The 10453-nt window shown below is 47.4% G+C and overlaps 1 protein-coding gene across 2 annotated transcripts in view; it reads left to right on the top strand.

Moving 5' to 3' along the window:
* Nucleotides 1-9264: 9264 nt before the first annotated feature.
* The window catches only part of SIDT2 (SID1 transmembrane family member 2), a 91428-nt gene continuing 90239 nt past the window's right edge, over nt 9265-10453 (top strand). For both annotated transcript variants that reach the window (XM_044282260.1, XM_044282259.1), the window contains exon 1: nt 9265-9396. The gene's annotated coding sequence lies outside the window, so the exon portion shown is untranslated. The remainder of the gene's footprint in view (nt 9397-10453) is intronic.

Below are 10453 nucleotides of genomic sequence, written 5' to 3'. Positions count from 1 at the left end.
TGGTGACCTGCAAAGAAACGTGTGCAGCCATCATTGCGTTGCGTAAAAATGGCTTCGCAGGCAAGGATATTGTGGCTACTAAGATTGCACCTCAATCAACAATTTATAGGATCATCAAGAACTTTAAGGAAAGAGGTTCAATTCTTATTAAGAAGGCTTCAGGGCGTCCAAGAAAGTCCAGCAAGCGCCAGGATCGTCTCCTAAAGAGGATTCGGCTGCGGTATCGGAGTGCCACCAGTGCAGAGCTTGCTCAGGAATGGCAGCAGGCAGGTGTGAGCGCATCTGCACGCACAGTGAGGCGAAGACTTTTGGAAGATGGCCTGGTGTCAAGAAGGGCAGCAAATAAGCCACTTCTCTCCAAAAAAAAAAACCATCAGGGAAAGATTGATCTTCTGCAGAAAATATGGTGAATGGACTGCTGAGGACTGGGGAAAAAGTCATATTCTCCGATGAAGCCTCTTTCCTGATTGTTTGGGGCATCAGGAAAAAGGCTTGTCCGGAGAAGAAAAGGTGAGCGCTACCATCAGTCCTGTGTCATGCCAACAGTAAAGCATCCTGAGACCATTCATGTGTGGGGTTGCTTCTCATCCAAGGGAGTGGGCTCACTCACAATTTTGCCCAAAAACACAGCCATGAATAAAGAATGGTACCAAAACACCCTCCAACAGCAACTTCTTCCAACAATCCAACAACAGTTTGGTGAAGAACAATGCATTTTCCAGCACGATGGAGCACCGTGCCATAAGGCAAAAGTGATAACTAAGTGGCTCGGGGACCAAAACGTTGACATTTTGGGTTCATGGCCTGGAAACTCCCCAGATCTTAATCCCATTGAGAACTTGTGGTCAATCCTCAAGAGACGGGTGGACAAACAAAAACCCACTAATTCTGACAAACTCCAAGAAGCGATTATGAAAGAATGGGTTGCTATCAGTCAGGAATTGGCCCAGAAGTTTATTGAGAGCATGCCTAGTCGAATTGCAGAGGTCCTGAAAAAGAAGGGCCAACACTGCAAATACTGACTCTTTGCATAAATGTCACGTAATTGTCGATAGAAGCCTTTGAAACGTATGAAGTGCGTGTAATTATATTTCACTACATCACAGAAACAACTGAAACAAAGATCTAAAAGCAGTTTAGCAGCAAACTTTGTGAAAACTAATATTTGTGTCATTCTCAAAACTTTTGGCCACGACTACACGAAAAATGGAAGCTCGGTGCACACATTTTTGATCAAACGTGTGTTGGACCCATCTACCAACATCAAGGTGGCTTCTGCAGATGGGTACCTAACACTAACTGAACTGCCTCTCCTGGGCCTAACCTAGGCCTACGATGTTCGGGGCGGTGTAGGAACCAGCTATATTTATACTCTGCTCCGAAGCCCTGGGCAGATGGGCGCAGACTGCTTAATCTAAAGGAGGCAGCTACCCTCCAAACATACTGCAAGAACATTTAGACTAGCACATCCAAAATCACATGTGCACATCCATAAATTAGCATACAGACAGCAAACAAAATATGGCAGCACACTGCATCATTTAGATTGAACACTCCCTGCCCTTCTGATACCATAAAATAGAGAAACTGAGCAAGGGCAGCACCGCCCAGCGTACACCCCGCAGGTAGTGTGTCCTCCCATATCCCGTCTGTTATATAGTGATCGTGGTGCTCAGCCAAATAAGCGACAACTTGATTGTAGATAAGAAGAAAAGGTGGCACTCCCCACTAGGATAGTAAATCTTCATTTTGCCATATGAATACAGATAAAATCGGGCTGGGGCGGACTTGCTATCTCACAGAACGCCAAGTAGCGACGACCGTTTCACGCATCTGCGCTTCCTCGGGCCACTCACCGCCCGTCTGCCCAGGGCTTCTAAGCAGAGTATAAATATAGCTGGTTCCTACACCGCCCTGAACATTGTAGGCTTAAAGGGATTTTTCAGAGATTTTTTTTTTTTACTGATGACCCATCCTCAGGATAGGTCAGCAGTATCTGATTGATGTTTGTCCAACACCTGCGACCCCTGCCGATCAGCTGTTCGAGAAGGCAGCAGCACTCCTGTGAGCGCCACTGCCTTTTCGTTGCTTTTTCTCAGGCAAATGAATGGGCCTGAGCGCAATATCAAGCACAACTGCTATACAATGTATGGCACTGTGCTTGGTGAGCTGTGAGAAGGCAACGGGGTCTCGGGTGTCAGACCCCCACTAATTAGATACTGATGACCTATCCATAAATCTCAGAAAACCCTTTTAAATTGGGCTCAGGAGAGGCAGTTCTATTAGTGTTAGGTACCATCTACAGAAGCCACCCTGATGTTGGTAGATGGGCCCGACAGACGTTTGATCAAAAATGTGCGCAAGAGCTCCAATTTTTCATGTATAGTCGGTATAGCACCGCTGTAATCCAGAATAATCCCTAGTTCCATTGTTTGCATGTATAACAGTGTGCTGCCATATTTTGTTTGTGTGTGTATATATATATATATATATATATGTGTGTGTATGTATGTATATAGAGATAGATAAATAGATACACACACATAGGGATTAGCTCAAAGAAAAAGTTGTAGTTTCACACAACCAATTAGATTTTTATTTGGATAATGAAGGCTGCATTTTGATGACTTGCTATAGATTTGTTAGCAAACCAATTTATGAATGTAGTTTTCCTTTCTTTGGCTTGAAAATGGTGAAAAACTGAAAAGTACATTTGAAATTTGCATTACTTTTTATAATGACAATTTTAAAATCAAGTGAAACTCTCAACCTGTGTGAAGGCACTTACTCTATCCCCAAAGGATCAACGGGGAGACCGAACAAGGGTCGTCTTGTACATCGCTCCTTCTACTATGCTCAGGTCTCAGACAGTGTGTTGAGAGTTATTCCGTATACAGGTTCCCAGGTGGGCGCTGACAACCACCGATCGAAGTGCTCTGGTGGTCTGCAGTTGTTGGCTGCAAGAAGACCACAAAAAAGTGGGTGGTAAAAAAAAAATTGCAGAACCATTTTGTATTTGCCTCTATTCTGGTGAAAATCACAGCTAGGCTTGCCTCCCCTCCTGCATACTTACCTTTTCTCGGATCTCTACTCTTCCACACTGGCTCCTGCGTCTCCATCTTCTGGTCCAGGGTTTGTTCTCTTCCTCCCAGGCATGATCATGGTCACCTGATCCTCTCTAGCCAAGCGCTGGAGACACATTACCTCTGAAGCCAGTATGAGGGGGGGGAGACGACAACGACGACAACTGATAGAAATTATGTATTCCCAGACAACCCCTTTAAACTATAACTGTTGTTCTGTTTATTTTTAATATTGTGTAGGGACAGGGATGTGAAGCTTTTTTTGTAATATACTTTATTAGGCTACATTCACGCAGCACTTGCAGTGGTTTTTGTCCGGCCAAATCCCAATACTCATGCCAGAAACAGGCTGGATCCCATTATAGTCAAGGGGCTCTGGTGGGGAAAGGCAGTAGTTGGCTATCTGTATACGATGACCTCCGGCAGGCTATTCCTCTGCTGGCTGATTTTAACTCTAGTCTAGTGTGAAACTAGCCTTAAAAGCTATCTAGACCTTTGGGGGATTTTCTTTTTTTTTTTTTATTATTGCTAAAATCATTATTTCAATTGGTCTTTTTTTAAATGTTGAACAACTGTCTCTGTGCAGCCTTGAGTTTCTCTAGTAGCATGATCCGAGTCTTCATTCTGTTCAGTCAGGCAGCTCAGCTGACGGCTCCTGATCTCTGACCTTATAAACATTCACTATAGCTCAGTTCTTATCTTACTGAAAAGAATGTGACTTAACCCCTTCCTGACATATGACGTAATAGTACGTCATGGCGGCAAGTGACTTGCCGCATTTTGACGTACTAATACATCATGGTGATCTGCCTGATCACTGCAGGGGCCCGGCAGTCCCTGATAGCCGGGCCTCTGCTGTATCGGCCAGCATTGCTGTAAAAGCCGATGACGGCGGATTAACCCATTCTATGCCGCAGTTAGCGCTGACCGCGGCAAAGAAGGTGCATGCGGTGCGTGAGGGAGCCCATCGGGTCCCCGTGCCTTAGTGGCAGGGACCCTGATGCCATGCACAGGCTGCTCAATGCCTTGCACAACATGGGGACCTGCCTTCTACGAAGGCCGATGAGAAACAGCCCCAGGCTGCGTCTCCTAGGCAACCCTTAGTGTATTACTCTGTGTAATTCACTAACAGGCAATTCATTACAATACAGATGTATTTTAATGCATTGCAGAGGGGATCAGACCCCCAAAAGTTAAAGTCCCAGAGTGGGACAGAAATAAAGTAAAAAAATAAATAAAAATGTGTTTTAATAAAAAATATATAATTTTTCAAGTTAAAAAAACGCCCCTTTCCCCTGCATCAGAGCATCTCCTGCTCCGATCCGCTCCCTTGCCCTGCGCTAGATCGAGCAGGGCATGGGCTCTTTTGTTTATCATAACACACTGCCGGGCATAAACCTCCGCCCGGCAGTGTGTTCGGGCCCAATTGATCCGCCTCGGTTCTGGCTACAACTAGAGTCCAAGCATGGTACCGTTATTTGGTTTCTTCCCCTCCCAGGCATCCTAGCATCAAGCCAGGACCACGTGGATGTTTGGCTTTGCCCCAGGATTGCAAAAAAATAACCGAATTATGCCTGGGATGGACAGACGATTCATAATTCCTTATGAAATGTAGGTGCCAACAAGTCTGTGAGGTATAATTGATCCTGGGCAAGGACTGAGATCCCCTGCTTGGGGTTTTTCCTACAGGATTAGCTTGCCTCCAACCTGGCTGGTTGAGGTGTGACGTTATCCACCTGGGGATCTCTACTTTTTTCCCTTGCTAGCTGGCAGCAGATGGCTGGGGGGTGAGAACATATTTTGCATGTACACTGATTGTGTACATGCCAAAAGGTTAATCAAATGACAATCAGGGCTGCCAGTATATGATAATCCATATTCCTCACAGCTGGTATTCAGTAAGCTTTATAGAACAAGCCTGTATTCTACACACCTGTGGTTATGGCAGGCTGCATGGCTAGGGGCTGGATTTATACACCTGTGGTAATGGCAGACTGCATGACTAGGGGCTGGATTTTATACACCTGTGGTAATAGTAGAATGCATGGATGGGCGGGATTTTATACACTTGTAACGGCAGACTGCATGGCAAAGGGGCTGGGTTTTATATTTACACACCTGTGGTAAAGGCAGACTGCATGGCTAGAGGTGGGATTTTATACACCTGTGGTAATGGCAGACGGCATGGCAAGGGGCTGGATTTTATACACCTGTGGTAATGGCAGACGGCATGGCAAGGGACTGAATTTTATACACCTGTGGTAATTGCAGACGGCATGCCAAGGGGCTGTATTCTACAGGTCCTAAAAAAATTAGCCTATTGTGATAAAGTTCATTATTTTCTGTAATGTACTGATAAACATTAGACTTTCATAGATTTTAGATTCATTACACACCAACTGAAGTAGTTCAAGCCTTTTATTGTTTTAATATTGATGATTTTGGCATACAGCTCATGAAAACCCAAAATTCCTAATTCTCAAACAAATTAGCATATCATGAAAAGGTTCTCTAAACGAGCTATTAACCTAATCATCTGAATCAACTAATTAACTCTAAACACCTGCAAAAGATTCCTGAGGCTTTTAAAAACTCCCAGCCTGGTTCATTACTCAAAACCGCAATCATGAGTAAGACTGCCGACCTGACTGCTGTCCAGAAGGCCATCATTGACACCCTCAAGCAAGAGGGTAAGACACAGAAAGAAATTTCTGAAGGAATAGGCTGTTCCCAGAGTGCTGTATCAAGGCACCTCAGTGGGAAGTCTGTGGGAAGGAAAAAGTGTGGCAGAAAACGCTGCACAACGAGAAGAGGTGACCGGACCCTGAGGAAGATTGTGGAGAAGGACCGATTCCAGACCTTGGGGGACCTGCGGAAGCAGTGGACTGAGTCTGGAGTAGAAACATCCAGAGCCACCGTGTACAGGCGTGTGCAGGAAATGGGCTACAGGTGCCGCATTCCCCAGGTCAAGCCACTTTTGAACCAGAAACAGCTGGCAGAAGCGCCTGACATGGGCTACAGAGAAGCAGCACTGGACTGTTGCTCAGTGGTCCAAAGTACTTTTTTCGGATGAAAGCAAATTTTGCATGTCATTCGGAAATCAAGGTGCCAGAGTCTGAAGGAAGACTGGGGAGAGGGAAATGCCAAAATGCCTGAAGTCCAGTGTCAAGTACCCACAGTCAGTGATGGTCCGGGGTGCCATGTCAGCTGCTGGTGTTGGTCCACTGTGTTTTATCAAGGGCAGGGTCACTGCAGCTAGCTATCAGGAGATTTTGGAGCACTTCATGCTTCCATCTGCTGAAAAGCTTTATGGAGATGATGATGTCATTTTTCAGCACGACCTGGCACCTGCTCACAGCGCCAAAACCACTGGTAAATGGTTTACTGACCATGGTATTACTGTGCTCAATTGGCCTGCCAACTCTCCTGACCTGAACCCCATAGAGAATCTGTGGGATATTGGGAAGAGAAAGTTGAGAGACGCAAGACCCAACACTCTGGATGAGCTTAAGGCCGCTATCGAAGCATCCTGGGCCTCCATAACACCTCAGCAGTGCCACAGGCTGATGGCCTCCATGCCACGCCGCATTGAAGCAGTCATTTCTGCAAAAGGATTCCCGACCAAGTATTGAGTGCAGAACTGAACATAATTATTTGAAGGTTGACTTTTTTTGTATTATGAACTTTTATTGGTCGGATGAAATATGCTAATTTTTGGAGATAGGAAATTTGGGTTTTCATGAGCTGTATGCCAAAATCATCAATATTAAAATAATAAAAGGCTTGAACTACTTCAGTTGTGTGTAATGAATCTAAAATATACAGGGAGTGCAGAATTATTAGGCAAGTTGTATTTTTGAGGATTAATTTTATTATTGAACAACAACCATGTTCTCAATGAACCCAAAGAACTCATTAATATCAAAGCTGAATATTTTTGGAAGTAGTTTTTAGTTTGTTTTTAGTTTTAGCTATTTTAGGGGGATATCTGTGTGTGCAGGTGACTATTACTGTGCATAATTATTAGGCAACTTAACAAAAAACAAATATATACCCATTTCAATTATTTATTTTTACCAGTGAAACCAATATAACATCTCAACATTCACAAATATACATTTCTGACATTCAAAAACAAAACAAAAACAAATCAGTGACCAATATAGCCACCTTTCTTTGCAAGGACACTCAAAAGCCTGCCATCCATGGATTCTGTCAGTGTTTTGATCTGTTCACCATCAACATTGCGTGCAGCAGCAACCACAGCCTCCCAGACACTGTTCAGAGAGGTGTACTGTTTTCCCTCCTTGTAAATCTCACATTTGATGATGGACCACAGGTTCTCAATGGGGTTCAGATCAGGTGAACAAGGAGGCCATGTCATTAGATTTTCTTCTTTTATACCCTTTCTTGCCAGCCACGCTGTGGAGTACTTGGACGCGTGTGATGGAGCATTGTCCTGCATGAAAATCATGTTTTTCTTACCTTGCAGACTTCTTCCTGTACCACTGCTTGAAGAAGGTGTCTTCCAGAAACTGGCAGTAGGACTGGGAGTTGAGCTTGACTCCATCCTCAACCCGAAAAGGCCCCACAAGCTCATCTTTGATGATACCAGCCCAAACCAGTACTCCACCTCCACCTTGCTGGCGTCTGAGTCGGACTGGAGCTCTCTGCCCTTTACCAATCCAGCCACGGGCCCATCCATCTGGCCCATCAAGACTCACTCTCATTTCATCAGTCCATAAAACCTTAGAAAAATCAGTCTTGAGATATTTCTTGGCCCAGTCTTGACGTTTCAGCTTGTGTGTCTTGTTCAGTGGTGGTCGTCTTTCAGCCTTTCTTACCTTGGCCATGTCTCTGAGTATTGGACACCTTGTGCTTTTGGGCACTCCAGTGATGTTGCAGCTCTGAAATATGGCCAAACTGGTGGCAAGTGGCATCTTGGCAGCTGCACGCTTGACTTTTCTCAGTTCATGGGCAGTTATTTTGCGCCTTGGTTTTTCCACACGCTTCTTGCAACCCTGTTGACTATTTTGAATGAAACGCTTGATTGTTCGATGATCACGCTTCAGAAGCTTTGCAATTTTAAGAGTGCTGCATCCCTCTGCAAGATATCTCACTATTTTTGACTTTTCTGAGCCTGTCAAGTCCTTCTTTTGACCCATTTTGCCAAAGGAAAGGAAGTTGCCTAATAATTATGCACACCTGATATAGGGTGTTGATGTCATTAGACCACACCCCTTCTCATTACAGAGATGCACATCACCTAATATGCTTAATTGGTAGTAGGCTTTCGAGCCTATACAGCTTGGAGTAAGACAACATGCATAAAGAGGATGATGTGGTCAAAATACTCATTTGCCTAATAATTCTGCACGTAGTGTATGAAAGTCTAATGTTTATCAGTACATTACAGAAAATAATGAACTTTATCACAATATGCAATTTTTTTTAGAAGGACCTGTATACACCCGTGGTAAAGGCAGACTGCATGGTTAGGGGCTGGATTTTATACACCTGTGGTAACAGCAGACTGCATGACTAGGGTCTGAATTTTATACACTTGTAGTAATGACAGGCGGCAAGGCAAGGGGCTGGATTTTATACACCTGTGGTAATGGCAGACTGCATGGATAGGGGCTGGATTTTATACACCTGTGGTAATGGCAGACTGCATGGATAGGGGCTGGATTTTATACACCTGTGGTGATGGCAGACTGCATGGCCAGGGGCTGGAGTTTATATACCTGAGGTACTGGCAGTGAATGAAACCCCTGAATTCAATGATTAAGAGTGTACATTGCTCCACTTCTGTTCCAATATACTGACTGCCCCTCCACCACCATACATCTTCCGGAGCAGGAGATAACACTTTATGGGATTGCTAGTCATGCAGTTCTCTCACACCTCCTTGCAGGTCCCTACATATTCCTGCCCCTTACAGATGACATGGGGGGGGTGGTCTACTCTGTTACTTTCCCTCCCACTTTTCACACATACACTTCACACTGCCATATGACCGTCACCCTCTCAGGGGCGACATGACGACGTCAACCTAGCCCCGCCCCCACGTTGTCATCTCAACCTCTCAGAGGCGGTACGACGTCCTCTAAGCCCCGCCCCCGTGCTCTTCTGTCAGGCTCTCAGCGGCGACGTGACGTCACCTCAGCCCCGCCCCCGTGTTGTTCTGCTCTTCCGGCTCCTTACAGCAGACAGACAGTTCTGGGGACCGAAGACACCGGAGGGAGGAGCGGCTTGTCCGGTGTGTCGGTATCGCTGCGGAGAGACGGATGGGAGGGGACGGCAGGAAGGTGTGAGTGTCCAGTGCCGCTGTATACTGCGGGTGCAGGCATTGTTGTCTCAGAGCTCTGCTTGTTTACATGGCTTCGTTCACACCTAGCGGTTTTTCTTAGCTCCTCAGAATGGGTGAAATGTACGGATTGTGGGACCTACTAATGACCCTGTAACCAGTGATGGGTTTATGTATCCCTATGGGACTAGCAGTGCTTACTGTCCTTCCATATCCCTGTGTGTGAATGGTTACCAGCCCATATAGACTCAATGGAAGCCTGAAAACAAGTCGTCCATCACTTACACCTACTGGCCGCTGGCGGTGGACATTGGCGTATACCGCAAGAAGCGATCGGGGACTCTTGCGCCCTACTGATGGCGATTGCGTTATTTATGAGCCCGTACGGGGCCTTTTATTTAGGCTGCCATATACAGGAGGGACAACCCTTCCGGGATCCGCGCCGGCCCTCGCGTGACCCTTCCGGGATCCGCGCCGGCCCTCGCGTGACCCTTCCGGGATCCGCGCCGGCCCTCGCGTGACCCTTCCGGGATCCGCGCCGGCCCTCGCGTGACCCTTCCGGGATCCGCGCCGGCCCTCGCGTGACCCTTCCGGGATCCGCGCCGGCCCTCGCGTGACCCTTCCGGGATCCGCGCCGGCCCTCGCGTGACCCTTCCGGGATCCGCGCCGGCCCTCGCGTGACCCTTCCGGGATCCGCGCCGGCCCTCGCGTGACCCTTCCGGGATCCGCGCCGGCCCTCGCGTGACCCTTCCGGGATCCGCGCCGGCCCTCGCGTGACCCTTCCGGGATCCGCGCCGGCCCTCGCGTGACCCTTCCGGGATCCGCGCCGGCCCTCGCGTGACCCTTCCGGGATCCGCGCCGGCCCTCGCGTGACCCTTCCGGGATCCGCGCCGGCCCTCGCGTGACCCTTCCGGGATCCGCGCCGGCCCTCGCGTGACCCTTCCGGGATCCGCGCCGGCCCTCGCGTGACCCTTCCGGGATCCGCGCCGGCCCTCGCGTGACCCTTCCGGGATCCGCGCCGGCCCTCGCGTGACCCTTCCGGGATCCGCTCCGGCCCTCG

Source organism: Bufo gargarizans, chromosome 2 (assembly GCF_014858855.1).
Source record: "Bufo gargarizans isolate SCDJY-AF-19 chromosome 2, ASM1485885v1, whole genome shotgun sequence".
In the NCBI taxonomy this organism is placed as follows: domain Eukaryota; kingdom Metazoa; phylum Chordata; class Amphibia; order Anura; family Bufonidae; genus Bufo; species Bufo gargarizans.
This window is presented reverse-complemented; position numbering and strand designations above follow the sequence as displayed.